Source organism: Varanus komodoensis, unplaced genomic scaffold (assembly GCF_004798865.1).
Source record: "Varanus komodoensis strain SLA01 unplaced genomic scaffold, ASM479886v1 scaffold325, whole genome shotgun sequence".
NCBI classification, from domain to species: Eukaryota; Metazoa; Chordata; class Lepidosauria; order Squamata; family Varanidae; genus Varanus; species Varanus komodoensis.
Window position 1 is genome coordinate 6,631 of NW_025335809.1, and position 14,791 is coordinate 21,421.

A 14,791-nucleotide genomic window follows, 5' to 3' on the forward strand; every position below is an offset into this window, starting at 1 on the left:
TAGTTCATTCAATGGGTGTGCAGAAGTGCTGGTTCTACAGCAGGGGTGGGTAGTCTAAATTGGTCCAGGTTGATTCTTCCCAGAACCAAACTGGCAGGCTGGATGACATCTAAGTGCCCATCCCATTCCTGCCCCTCCTATGATGTCACTGAGTCCAGCTAGTCCCCACCTTTTCCTCTTCCATACAGAGCAAGTCATGGAGCCCAACTCTCTATAAACCAGGTTAGCTCTGCAGGCCATGTCTGCTTTGTAGAGATGTTTGAAATTTTTGTCTCTCTTTTGATTTGACCCATGAGGAGCTCCAAAACCATCTTGGGTGCCAAAATCTATAATACTTTGCTAAATCCACAATTTTGCCAAGAATGCAGCAAAGCATTACATTGGAAGAAACATCTTAGAATAAAATAAATATCCCTCGGCAGTACTGCATGTTTTGTATGCTGAGGAGAAACTCCCAGAAAAGGTCATGGACTGAATTTATTTCTGACCCTCCTTAATCTTTTGAGAAGGGCACACAATTTGGTGAGCTCATTTACACCAGAGTGGGAAACATGGCTAGAATGCTTTGAGCTATTATAATTTCAATTAGCAGAGGCTAACCATTCTGACTGGTAAATTTAAATAGATACTCAGCCATTGTAGATAGAATGCATTTCACGTTAGAATCATAGATTTTGATGCCTCCCATATCATTTATTAAAGACCTAAGCATGGGTGTAGTTCTATTCCTAGTTATGATAAAACTATAATTTTCAACTCAGATAGATCTCCCCCCCCCCACCTCACAAACCAAAACAAAAGGCTTCGGATTGAGATCTACTGGGATCACAGGATGCCAAGAATTAAGATTTGACAAGAAGATCTATAAGAAATGGCCTTTTCTAACCCACTACACTTGCTTCTAGATTTTGCATGACTAAGACTGGATCGCTATGTAAAGGTTGCTGCTGCTGCTGCTTCTCATCCTTTCCCTACTTACTGCCACACAATCTCTGGGTAGTGCAGTGCTAGAGTGGAACAAAGAGAAAAGCACAACTACACTGATGGAGAGTTGCACTTTTGTTTCTCAGTCGCCAAAACTACTCAAAAGGCCTGCAGCAAGTAGTTGAAAACTGCAAGACAGAAACCAGAGGATGATGTCATTAAAGGCACACATTTTAAAAATGAAGGAACGGCAAATGTAGAACAGCCTCATCTAGAAAAGCTCTGTAACATAAACATAATGGACTGGATCCAGACTAAGTCATATTTGTAGCAGACTCCTTGAAAGCCATGGAACTTACATTATTCATATTCTTTGTTTGTTTGTCTGTTCCATTTCTATCCCAACTTTTCTCAACAAGGCTTTCATGGTCCTCCTCTTTGCCATTTTCTTATCATAGCAACTCTGCAAGGGATCTTAGGCTAAGAATTGTTGTCAGGCGCAAAGTTACCCAGTAAAAAATCATGGCTGAATGCAGACTAGAACCCACATCTCCTGAGCCCAAGACCAACACTTTTGTATCCTATGCTACACATAAATAACTTAAGTGGGGTGGGGCCAGAAGAAGAGGAGAAGAGGGCAAAGCTGCAGAGGGCTGTTGGTGTTACCCCTGAACCTGCAGTTCTGCATCCTTTCTAGGCACTCCAGAGAGGCACCACCTCAGTTCTGATGTGTTTGGTGGTGATGTGAGGGACTTTTCACTGGTTGCTTGAGAATTTTCTCCATACAGAAAATTCCCACTCTTTGTTGAACTTTGGCCACTATGAAAACACTGTTTTATTCAGACAAGCTTGAGGCCTGCGGGATTAAATTGGTATTTACTGTTTGAAATTTTAGTGTGGTCTCTGTTCTGGGTTTATGACTTATTACTCTGAGTTTTGGACTGATTTGTATCAGTTTTTTAATGTTTATATCACCTCTCTCTCTCTCCATATTTTAATGTTCATTTTAGCCACTTGGAATGACATGTATAGAAAGATTAATTGAAATAAACAAAAGCTGTAACAATAACTGTGTAGGTGCTTGCATAATAAGGTGAAAGAACTTCCAGATGGTATAACTTGTTTTTGAGACCTGGGCTGGTAAGGATGCTACATATGCAAAAAGACAAGAATTTCTGCTGTAACCTTAGAAAGCTCTCTGAAGTTGCTGTGGGAACTCCATCTTCAGAAGGTCCTCTCTTCACCCTGTTTAAGAGCAGGGAAGGAAGGAGAAAGATACCACTACTCTGTGAAGAATCTGGGCAGTACCTCAGCGTCCTCCTCCTTAGACTCTAAATGTTTGGAGGACAAAGAAAACATGGAGGCAAACAGCTTCCACCCTCCTCCCACCCACACTCCATCCCTGTAACCTTCTGAGGTCATTGGGTTACAGGCACCCACATGGGATGACACTCTCAGGTGTCCTCGTGTTGTAACACAGTAGTGTGTAAAATATCCCATGCTTTTCCAATGAAAAACGATCTAAGTGTTACCAGACTGAGCCAGTCAACAGCTGGGGCAAACCCGGGTGGACCCCAGACCCGAGCCAAACAGAGCCTGAGACAAGACTTAGAGCCAAAATCAGCTTTATTCTAGTGCACTATAGAATAAAGGGAGACGAAAGGGGACATTCAGCCCAAAGCAGTCCCTCAAAAGTTGCACCCTGGCACATGCGTTTTATACCCTGGGTAACCAATTAGGTCACCTAATACACATCTTATACATCAATACATCAATGTATGCACCCCCTCCCATGCTGGAGAAAGAGTCCTTTCTTCTGTCAAGGACCAGACATTTCCCATGTCTATTTCTTATCTGCTCGAGATTCACACAGGCTTGCCATGTTCTTACTCCCTGCACATTTGCAACTGTCATGGCGGCTAAAACCAGTTTCCACCGTCCCTTTGATTACTGTATTCGAGGTCAGGCTAGTGTGTTAGCTGTGGGTTACACAAAGTTCATTTTGTTCTTCTCTGCCCTCCCTTCTGGGACAGTATAACTGTCGTGTTTTTACTATGTGGCCTTCCTTTGACCAACTACTTTTGGGGCCTTTCTCTGGCCAATTACTTTTGGGGTGTTTGGGGTGCTGCAATTGGTAACATAAGGAAGCAGGTTTAAGTACCCTGTATGTCAGTAGGTTGGCACAAACCATCGAACATCATTGAAGGAACATTTGCCTCACCAAAGACATATTTCTTAAGGAGGCAGAATGATCACCTCAAAATAGTACTTTTTCATAATAAAAGTTTTGTGCCTTTGCCTTGACAATTCATGATAGTTTTCTATTATTTTGTGTTTATAAGCTGTAGTACTTTAGGCACATTGTGAGAAGGCAGGACTCACTGGAGAAGACAATACTAAAAGAGAAAGGCAAAGGCAAAAGCAGAGGAAGAAGACCTAATATGAGACAGATAAATTCCATAACAGAAGCCACAGTCTTGAGTTTACAATAGCAGAGCTATAAACGGCAGGGAATTTTGGAGGATTTTCATTCATATGGTCATCATAAGTCAGAGAGGACTTGACAACATGTAACAACAAAAGCATGCTTCTAACACCAGACATCTGCCTATTGGGGCATTTCAAGACAGATTGGAAAATGGGTTGTGATAGTAAAATGCCCCACAAACACATTTGTGCATATTTCTTACAACCAGTCCATGAGGGTTAATTCATTAGAATGCTCACTCACAGCAAATGCTTAAGTCTTAAGCCTAAATTACCACAAGTAAAATGTAAATTCTGCATGGATGGGACAGGAGGGACATCTCTCAGTGTAAGAAAAATAAGCTTGAACAGCCTTTGATGTATATTTCAAAACACAATCACCATTTCATTCTACCTTTGAGGGAAAAACAGGCATTGCTTTAAATCCATGTCTAAGTCTTTTTATAATGTTTACTCTCAAGCATGTACAGAAGGTCTTGATCTAGATCTTAAAGGATCAGATTAACCCTCTATGCCACACTAGTGTTTTAATCTGGACCAGGGTACTTGCATCTATTCTAAAGTAAAATGGTGAAGATGTAACTGCTAGATACGGATTTCACATAATGTTTGCTTGACTTGGAGTAATATTAATTGGATAACTGCACTTTGGGGAACACATAGGCCCACTGTAAGGCAGATAAAACCTAAAACTATTTGTGAGTGAAAAACAAAAAACAAGGATAGTCATTCTCATGAAGTGTATTAAATATGTTTGCATGCCACGGGGGAAAAATATGGGAGGAGACAAGTCTTCGAGAATTGAACTTGTTCAGATCTTCTAAGATGGCTGATGAATTTTCTTTGCTCTCAAATATTTCGTACATATATATCTGTGAAGCATTTGTTATTTTAAGTTAAGCATTTTGATTAAGGAAACTTTGATATGAAAAATGAGACAAGGAATTTCAATGCAGTCCCTGTTCGGAAATGAGGTAATAAAAGTGAGCACATTCAAACAGCTTCTAAATAGTCATAATTAGAGCTGCCAATTTGCTAAAGATCCCTTTTGACTCCTCCAGCTATTTTCACGTATTCTGTCAGGGCCAATGAAAGCAATAACACCTGAATGTGACAAAGCTAAATCCTTTCAGAAACAATTGCAAGAAAACATATAAGCCAGTTGCTGCTATATTCTAGCTGCCGAGAGGAAAAAAAGAAGAGTTGGGCAACAAGCTTGTTCAGCTTCTTTTTACTGGAGCTTGTTCAAAAGATATTTTTTTCACAAATTCTGCCATCTCTGTCTCCTAAACTCTGTAATATTATTTCAGCTAAGTGTGATTGCATATTATTTAACCATGCCAGCCATGACAAAGATCAAATACAAAGAAAATACATGACAAAGAGCCTGATAAACACAGGTTCCCTTGCCAGAACTAGAAGGCCTATGTCTCCTTCAGAATACAACTTCTGATTGTTCTACCTGAGAAAAACAATTTAGAAGTCCTTTGGCCCCTTCACACCCCTTTTTAGTCCTACTGCTAAGAGAGTCTAGCAGGACTCCTTTATGAAATACAACCCTCTACTTCAGTTGTCTCCAACTTGGTGCCATTCAGACATGTTGGTCATTGGCTACACCAACTAAGGAAAAGTGGGGTTGTAATACAACACAGTTGAAGGCTACCAGGTTTGGGGAGTCTGGTCTATTTGAAGGGCTATCTGGTTTAAGGCAGGTTTGAAGATTTTTTAAAAAACTGAAAAGGAAAGCCAAGGGTCTTGAAGTTGCAGGTTAGCACATGGACAGCAGACTAAGCAAGCACACATAATCTTCCCACAGTGGTGAGATGCACTGCATTCTTTTGTAAGTTATAGTAATTATTTCTAAATCTGTATACACAAAGTTGATGTAAATGTGTTTCCTCTGATGCATTTCCTCTTCACTGGCCACACAGTGCAGAGTATTTGTCAATACAGAGCTTGCCCACTGAAGTTACTTGGCTGAAATTTCACCTCATATCATAACTATATCCATTGCAGCTGGGGCAAATAAAATGCATCCCTGCCTTTTGCAAAGGATGAAGTGTGTGAAACTGTATTCAAGAGAAAAAATCATTTTGTTTTGTATCTCAAAACCATTACTGCTGCAGTTTTTTAATACCTTGGCAAATCAATGTGCACGTCATTCACTAAATTCATTTTGAATTGCTTTCTGTGCTTAGTTTGTACTGTGACTTAGTACAAGCTCTGCCTTTTCTAGCTACTGTCTGAAGGGTCCAAATCCCTGCAAAACCATTTTGACCAGAGCACAGAGTCAAATGAAAAAAAAAAATACTATGTCACAAATAACAGCTATTCTACAGCACCAGCTCTCTTAAAAGCCATCTGTACAGAGTCAGAAGTTTTGGGTAACATGATTAAGTTCCTCACAAAGCAACATGAGTATAAAACAAAGACAACAAAGCTTGGCATTTATTAATCAAAATCTTGGTTTATTACCAAGGGCTATCAAACTTAGTTTTACTCTCGGAGTAATCAACTTGGTGCTTTCTTTATGTTTTAGACTACAGTCTTTATCAGTAGTCTGGGCAAGCATAGCCAATGGCAAAGGATTCTGGGAGTTATAGTCCAAAACATCTGGAAGGCACTAAGCTGCCTTGTCCTATTATAACAAAGCACAACCAGAGCAGAAATAAACTGCAAAATAAAAATAATACTCAATTATTAAACTTATTGATGCATTTTTACAGTCAAGCTAAAGGTAATTCCATGCATTGATCAACTGATTTAAAAATCTAATTGGCTTACACACAGGCAGCCATTGATCATCCCAGAAAGTGTATTCCACATCAAGTAGATGGAATAACAAAATAATTTGACATGCACAAATCACTTATGTGTTACTTACTAACTACACTTTTTGCATTGCTTAACATAATTTTGCTCTGAAAACTTAAGCAGGGCTATTGCTTTGCTTCTGTAACTGTTAACTACATATATTACTTCATAGGACATGACAAACAAAAGATCAAGTAATGGGTTAATTGCCACTTAAGGGAAGGATATGCTGCCATGACCCTTTTTGGCACAGTGAGACCAACTTCCACAAGAACAGGGAAATTTATCTTAATGTCACCAAAAGAAGTAACATGGTCATACAAACTTAATATACTGATTCAGTTATACCAACAGTGTCTGTAAAGTTTTCAGTTAAATGCAGTTGTCTTTAATCAACACCTGTAATGTTTACCAAACAAAATTGTTCTATGTCCTTGCTAAAAGTATGCCCTGAATTTAGTATTTCAGCTGTTCTCCCTGTGGCAGGCATGCACTCCAAACTCAGGCCTGCATCTCTTTGCTTGACCTGGATGAGCTCTAGTTACTTTGCTCTCTAAAATGTAGCACCTTAGTTATCTCTTGTGAAGGCATTCAGATTAATAGCCAATTAACAGTCTCGTGTCAAAAAGCTCTAAACCAGTGGTTTTCAACCAGGGAATCAGCGAAAACAGGAAAACCACCTTGGGGACCACTGAGGCAGAAACAAAAAGCACCATACACATACTAAAGTATTCTGTGTATTAGTTTCCAAAGACAATACCAAAAAATGAAAATTCTCCAAAACAACCAGAAACCAATCAACAAAATTGCCAACAAAAGAACAAAATACTGAAATCGGTGCAGTGTGGCTCCCAGCCAGCTCTCACCAAGCTGTCTCTCCCCTCTCTGCCATTGACCAGACAACTGTACATGTACACATCATCAGATGGCCAGTACAGAAATCAAATAGACTATGTAATTAGAAACAGAAGATGGAGAAGTTGTATTTTCACTGCCAAAACAAGACCAGAAGCAGATTGCAATAACGACCATCAACTCTTAAGATCAAAAATCAGTGTCAAACTAAAAAAAATCACCAACAGAAATGCAGTGCCAAAAAAATAAGTGAAATAACACCCCTTAAGAAGTCCACATGAAGAACAAATTTGCATTACTCTACTTAATTGGTCATGAGCCAGAAGAACTGTGGCTTTCGACTGAATTCAGAGACATGATTAGAGAATAATGCAAACAGGCAAGTATTGTCACAAATGCAAAGCAAAACAAAAGCCTAGATGGACAGTGGCTAAGGACAGGTGAGAAGCAAAAGCAAAAGGTGACAGAAAAAGGGTCAGAATCCTGAATGCAAGTTTTTAGTGGTTATCACACAAAGTCAAAAAGAACTATTACAATGGGCAGCACAAAGAAATAGAAAAGAACAAAAGAGGAAAACAAGAAACGTCTTCCAGAAGACCCAAGAAAGCAAAAGGAAATTCAAACCTAGATTAGGAATGCTAAAAGACAAACAGAGAGACACACTGTCCGACCAGGAAACAATTAATGAGCATTCTAGGAAATTAACCCCCTGCACTGGTTGTAAAAAATATACACCAATAACACATTTGAAAACAATGTCAATAATGAAAAAAGGAAACTGAAAAATTTGCATGCCTTGGCTCAATCATCAATTCAGAGACTGCAGCCAGGAAATTCAAAGTTGGAGACTTAGAAGGGCAGCAGTGAAGAAACCGAGCTCAGCCACTGCAAGCTCTTTTGGCTCTGGCCTCTTGGCAGAGCGGCAGAGCAGCAGAGCAGCAGAGGCAGAGGCTGGGAGAGAGTGCTGAGTGGCCGGGGGACTGGCGAAGGCAAGGTAGGAGCTGGGCAGGGGAGCAGAGGGCCAGGAGCAGCAGAGAGGAAGGGGGCGGGGCCAGAGTGGCTAGAGCGGCCAGGAGGAAGCGGACAAGCGGGGCCACCGGCCGGAGGGACTGATAAGGCTGCACTCAGTCACTGCAAGCCCTTCTGGCTCTGGCCCCTTGGCAGAGAAGCAGAGCAGCAGAGGCACAGGCTGGGAGAGAGTGCTGAGTGGCCGGGGGACTGGCGAAGGCAAGGTAGGAGCTGGGCAGGGGAGCAGAGGGCCAGGAGCAGCGGAGAGGAAGGGGGCGGGGCCAGAGCGGCTAGAGCAGCCAGGAGGGAGCGGACAGGCAGGGCCACCGGCCAGAGGGACTGATAAGGCTGCACTCAGCCACTGCAAGCCCTTCTGGCTCTGGCCTCTTGGCAGAGCAGCAGAGGCACAGGCTGGGAGAGAGTGCTGAGTGGCCGGGGGACTGGCAAAGGAAAGGTAGGAGCTGGGCAGGGGAGCAGAGGGCCAGGAGCAGCAGAGAGGAAGGGCGTCGTCCCTTGTCTGCATCCCTTAGCTGCGGCCTGGGCTGTCTGGGGACTCCCTTCCCTGGGACGCAGAGGTTTTTATTTTTATTTTATTTTTTGTGCTGTGCTGTGCTATGCTTTGCTTTGTTTTTCTTCCAATTTAAATTTAAGTTTATTTTTCCTCCAATTTAAATTTAAGTTAGAGGAACTGCAGGACAAACAAGGCAGAGAACCAAGGTAAGGACTCAGAAGAGATCCCAATGGCAGACCAGGAGATGGCCTTGGCGGGAGTCACGGGTGTTGCTGTCTGCTGCGACATGTTCGCCCTTCTCCCCCAGGAGAGGCATGGTTACACTTGCCCTCAGTGTAAGCTGGTTGACCCTGCTAGAAGAGGAGGTGAGGTGCCTGTGGGCCGAGAGAGCTCTCCAGGCCCGCCGGGAGCAGCCCCCCTCTGGACAGAGGGTTGAGGGAGAGGCCACGGGAGGAGCAGCCGTGGAGACATGGAGGTCTGTCACCCACAGGAGGAGGAGGCCAGCACGGCCTTCTCCTTCTCCTGGCACCAATCTGGAGCTGGGAAACAGGTTCTCTCCACTTGGGGAGGCTGGGGCTGATGAGGCCTTGGGGGACCAGCAGGACCCCCAGCCTGGGATGACAAGCAGCAAGGGGGCCACTGCAGGAGAGGCGAGGGCCAGGGCATGGCCGCCCACCACCACCAGGAAGACACGGCGGCGGGTAATTGTTGTTGGGGACTCCCTGCTGAGGGGCATTGAGGCGGCTGTGTGCCGCCCCAACCTGGAGACAAGGGAGGTTGGCTGCCTGCCGGGCGCACACATCCGGCATGTGAAGGACAGAGTGGAGCATCTTGTTCGATCCAGGGGTCACCAGCCGCTCCTGGTGATCCATGTGGGCACAAACAACATGGCCAGGCAGGGTATGGTCAGGATCACCAGGGACTTCGAGGCCTTGGGGAAGAAACTCAGGGGGCTAAAGGCCCAAGTGGCCTTCTCGTCGATCTTACCAGTCCGGGGATTTGGGCCAGGAAGGGACAGGAGGGTCTCCGAGGTGAATGACTGGCTTAGGGTGTGGTGCCAGAAGGAACGCTTTGGGTTCCTCGACCACGGCACTCATTTTCTTGCCAATGGACTTCTGGCAAGGGACGGGTTACACCTCATGAGGATGGGGAAAAGGTCCTTTGGAGACACTCTAGCGAGCTTCGTCCGGAAGACTTTAAACTGAGCTGGGGGGGGGGGCAGGGCCCCCCGTAATGTGTCTGCACTGGACAAGTGTGGGGAGAAGATCAGGGCTCTGGGAGCAGGGTTTTAGAGGTACTGCAGGGACTGACAGGACTCCTACAGAGAGGGGCCAGGTATCAGGGAGGATGGGAGGAAGGAGGAGGCTGGGAACTCCAAGGAAAGGAAGCGGTGGGAAGGAGTTGAGGTGCATGTACACCAATACTAGGAGCATGGGTAATAAGCAGGAAGAGCTTGAAGCTCTCCTGGGAATAGGTGGATATGATCTGGTGGGAATCACAGAAACTTGGTGGGATGAAAAGCAAGTCTGGAATGTGAACATAGAAGGGTATCACCTTTTTAGGAAGGACAGGAAGAGGGGTGGGGGCATGGCTTTATATGTCAGGAAGGGATAGGATGCAGTGAGATAGAATGCAGCACAGATGGGGATTCGGTAGAGGCAGTCTAGGTGAAACTTAGGGGTTTTGACAGGGAAAGAGACCTGACAGTGGGGGTATGTTATTGCCCTCCAGGTCAACTTGAGACCCTGGATGATGTCCTGACAGGCCAGATTCTAAGGATATCTCGGGGGAGAGACACAGTAATTATGGGAGATTTCAGTCTCCCGGATATTACTTGGGAGACTCACTCGGCAGTGACAGCCAGGTCGCGTCACTTCCTAGAAGCTATAGAGGGAGGGTTTTTCACACAGAGGGTCCGAGAGGCGATGAGGGGGGGAAACATCCTTGACTTGGTCTTGACCAATAGGGAGGAGCTGATAGATGAAGTACAGATTAGGGGAGCTCTGGATGCGAGTGATCACTCCATCTTTTGCTTTCAGATCAGGGGACTGGGGATGTGCAGCAGGTCGAGCACTAGAAGCTGGACTTCAAGAGGGCCAATTTTGGCCAGCTGAAGGCCAGACTGGGGAAAGTCTCCTGGGATAGGTTACTGGAAGGTAAGCGAGTTGAGGAGGGGTGGATAGCACTCAAAAGGGAGGTTTTGGAGGCACAAGCCTTGATGATACCTCTAGTCAGTAAGATGGGGAGGCGGAGGAGAGTGCCGCCATGGATGCGAAAGGAGGTGGTTAGAGGGATTAGACAAAAGAGGAACCTTCACAGGAAATGGGTACTGGGGCAAATAGACAAAAGGGTATACCGGGAGGAGGAGGCCCGTTGCAGAAGGATTCTTTGCAAGGCTATGGCTGATTACGAGCTGAGACTTGCCAAGAATATCAAGAGCAACAAAAAGGGCTTCTTTCAGCATGTAAATAGGAAGAGGAAGGGGAGACAAGTGGTTGGACCACTAAATAAGGAGAAAGGAGATCCAGTGACTGATATGAGGGAACAGGCACAGATGCTAAATAACTATTTTGCCTCTGTGTTCTCCCCAAAGCAGGATGGGGGAATATCCACATAGGAGATTAGATGAGGCTGGGGACTTAGGGGAACAGATTAGCGTCACCCCCCTTTGAAGTCGAGGGGCTCCTCAGGGCATTAGACATTACAAAGGCGCCAGGCCCTGACGGGTTACACCCGAGAGTACTTAGAGAGTTGGCAGGGGTTCTCTCACGCCTGCTGGCCTCCATTTTTTAGACCCCGTGGAGAACGGATGAAATTCCAGAGGACTGGAGGGTAGCATCAGTGGTCCCAATTTTCAAAAAGGGTAGTAGAAGGGACATGGGGAATTATAGACCTGTTAGCCTTACATCCATTGTAGGAAATACAATGGAAAGGCTCATAATAGAGAGACATCTAGTGATGCTAGATAGGGAAGGGAGACTGACAGCCACACAACACGGCTTCCGCAAAAACAGGTCCTGCCAGACAAACCTTGTGGAATTCTATGACAAGGTTTCGCGATGGCTAGATGGAGGGGATGCAGTGGATGTCGTATACCTGGATTTCTGCAAGGCCTTTGACAAAGTGCCCCATGATATCCTGGTGGAGAAACTGAGGAGTTTTGGGGTACACCAAAGCACTGTCTGGTGGATTAGGGCATGGTTGACTGACCAAAAGCAGAAGGTAACCATTAGTGGGGAATCATCAGGATGGCAGCCAGTGACAAGCGGGGTCCCCCAGGGCTCTGTCCTGGTGCTGATCCTGTTTAATCTTTTCATTAATGACATGGAAGAAGGGGTGAACAGTCTGCTGATCAAATTCACAGACGACACTAAAACTGGAGCAGTGACCACAACTGAGGAGCAGGTACTCCAGATCCAAAAGGATCTGGACAGACTATGGAAGTGGGCAGGAGACAACAGGGTGGCGTTCAATGTGGATAAGTGCAAGGTCTTGTGCTTGGGGCATAGGAATAGCTGTCATAAGTACAGATTAGGTGACAAGTGGCTGGAGAGCAGCACTTGTGAAAGGGACCTCGGGGTGCTGGTGGACTGCAGGCTAAACATGAGTCAGCAGTCAAGAGGGCAAACGCCACCCTTGGTTGCATAGCCAGAAGTGTGGCTTCTAGATCAAGAGAGGTATTACTACCACTCTATACAACTCTGGTGCGCCCGCAACTGGAGTATTGTGCTCAGTTTTGGGCCCCTCATTACAGAACGGATATAGCCAGGTTAGAGTCAGTGCAGCGTAGGGCCACAAGGTTGGTGGCCAGTTTGCAGGGGATGGGGTATGAGGTGAGAATGAGGGAACTGGGTCTCTTCAGCCTGGAGAAGAGGAGACTCAGAGGGGATATGTTGGCGACATACAGGTATGTGAGGGGATGTCACATGGAGATGGGTAGAGACCTGTTCTCCCCTGCAGAGGAAGGCAGGACACGCGCCAACGGAGCAAAGCTCAGGGAGCCAAGGTTTCGTTTGGATGCCAGGAAGCACTTCCTGACAGTCAGGACCCCGAGGGTGTGGAATGGGCTTCCACGAGAGGTCGTTGAGGCCCCATTGGTGCAGGTGTTCAAGGATAGGCTGGACGTCCACATGGTGGGCATGTCGTGAGCGGAGCCGGCTGGTGCCAGAGGTCAGACTAGATGGCCCGGGAGACCCCTTCTGACTCGCTCTGTTTCTATGTTTCTAAACTAGAAAAGATCATCAAGTGTAGGTTTGTTTCACTTGGGCCAAGGCCACACTATTGTATTCCTGAACACTCTGTATGAGTATGGAAAAACCTGACAGGAATAAAATGGATGTATTTCAAACACAATGCTGGAGAAGAGCTTTATGAATACCCTGGACTGACAGAAAGATGGAAAAGTGGGTCTCAATCAAATTAAGAGAACTTTCCCTGGAATTAAAAATGTCAAAACGGAGGATGTCATACTTTGCGCACATTATGAGACAGCAAAACGCAGTGGAGAAGACCATACTACTAAGGAAAGTTGAAGGAAGAATAACTGGTAAGCCATTATGAGATGCATCAGTTACATAAAGGAAGACACAGCCTTGAGTTGAGCAGGGCTATCAAAGACAGAACGTTTTGGAGGACATTCATTGATAGGGTTGCCAGAAGCTTGAGTCAAGTTGGCAACACGTAATTACAGCAACAGAGCTCTACTCATCCTAAAGCTGGCTCATCAAGGGGGTTGTCTCTATTTTTAGAATTATAAATAAGAACAGAAGAAGAGTAATGCTAGATTAGATCAGGAGCCTATCTGATCCAACATTTTGCTTCTATAATGACCAACCAGATTCTTCAGGGAAACACAAAAGCTCAAGATATGGAGTAAAACAGAACCCTCCCAGTATCTTCAGTAACTGGCACACAGAAGCTTACTGCCCGATACCACAGATGACATGGAACCATTATCGTAGTAATAACCTTATCTTCCATGAATTTGTTTAATCCCATTTTAAACCCATTCAAATTGGTGTCTATCACTACATCTTCCAGTAACAAGTTCCATTAACTATGTGCTGTGTGAGAAAGTACTCCCTTTTATATTTCCTTAATCTTCCACCATCCAGCTTCACGGGATTACCTCAGGTTCTAAAATTATGAAAGTCAGGGGAGATGTCCCTGTCCTCTTTTTCTCCCCATGCAATACATAGTTTTATACACATCTGCTATGCTAAGCTTTTTACCTGTTCTCATATGAGGGCTGCTCCAACCCCTTGATCATTCAGGTTGGCCTTGTTATAATGAACTTTTTACTTACCAGCTGGTGCCCTCAGGTGATGACAGGCAGGAATGCAGCCAGTTTTCTTATTACATCACAAAGCCCTTTGCCTTCAAATTGCAGTAGCCCACCTGTGGTCCCTCATAAGCTCCAAGACCATCAGAGTGTAAACAGGCTACCTCAGCTCAGTCAACAAATGGAACCCTTGTATCTGGGAACTTGATGCCACCAAACCCCAAGTAAAGATGGCACGACACAGAAGACGTTGTTCCTGTAAATCTAGGCACAAAAGGGCTCGCTCCCATAAGAAAGGCAAGAAGAAAAAGAAGGGTTGTAGCAAGCAGCTAATCAGTAAGAATGACGGTAACGACAGCACTCTTTGTGATACTGTTCTTCTGTTCTTATTATCATATGAATTGGAAACTATGAAGTCATTTTTTTCTAGAATAGAAGTGAATAAGCCAGGGACATATACCTTTTAAGAAAATGAATATGATGAGCATCTCATCTGCTCATGGTTGAGAGAAATTCCCACAGTAACTTCTCTATCACACCTTGAGGCAGAGGGGTGTTGCTAAGCACTTAAAAGATTTGGGGCCCAGGATCACAGGATGCAAATCTGCATAACATTTGTGTAGGCTGATTTGTATCTGTGTGTGCAAATCTAGAAATAATTACTAAAGTTTATTCAAATTTCATAGGAGGAGAAGCCAATAAATTAATTTTGCATCCAAATAATCACAAAAACAATATATTCTTCAATGCCCAAAACTTCTCAACCCAACAGAAATGTTTTGTTTTAAAAGCTTAGTTGCAGGAGAGATCTGAGCAGGAGGAGGGAGAGCTAATCCTTTCCCAGCCGCAATCCCCCTTGAAAATGTATCCCCACACATCATGGCAATTAATCTAAGAAAAATAAAATCTCA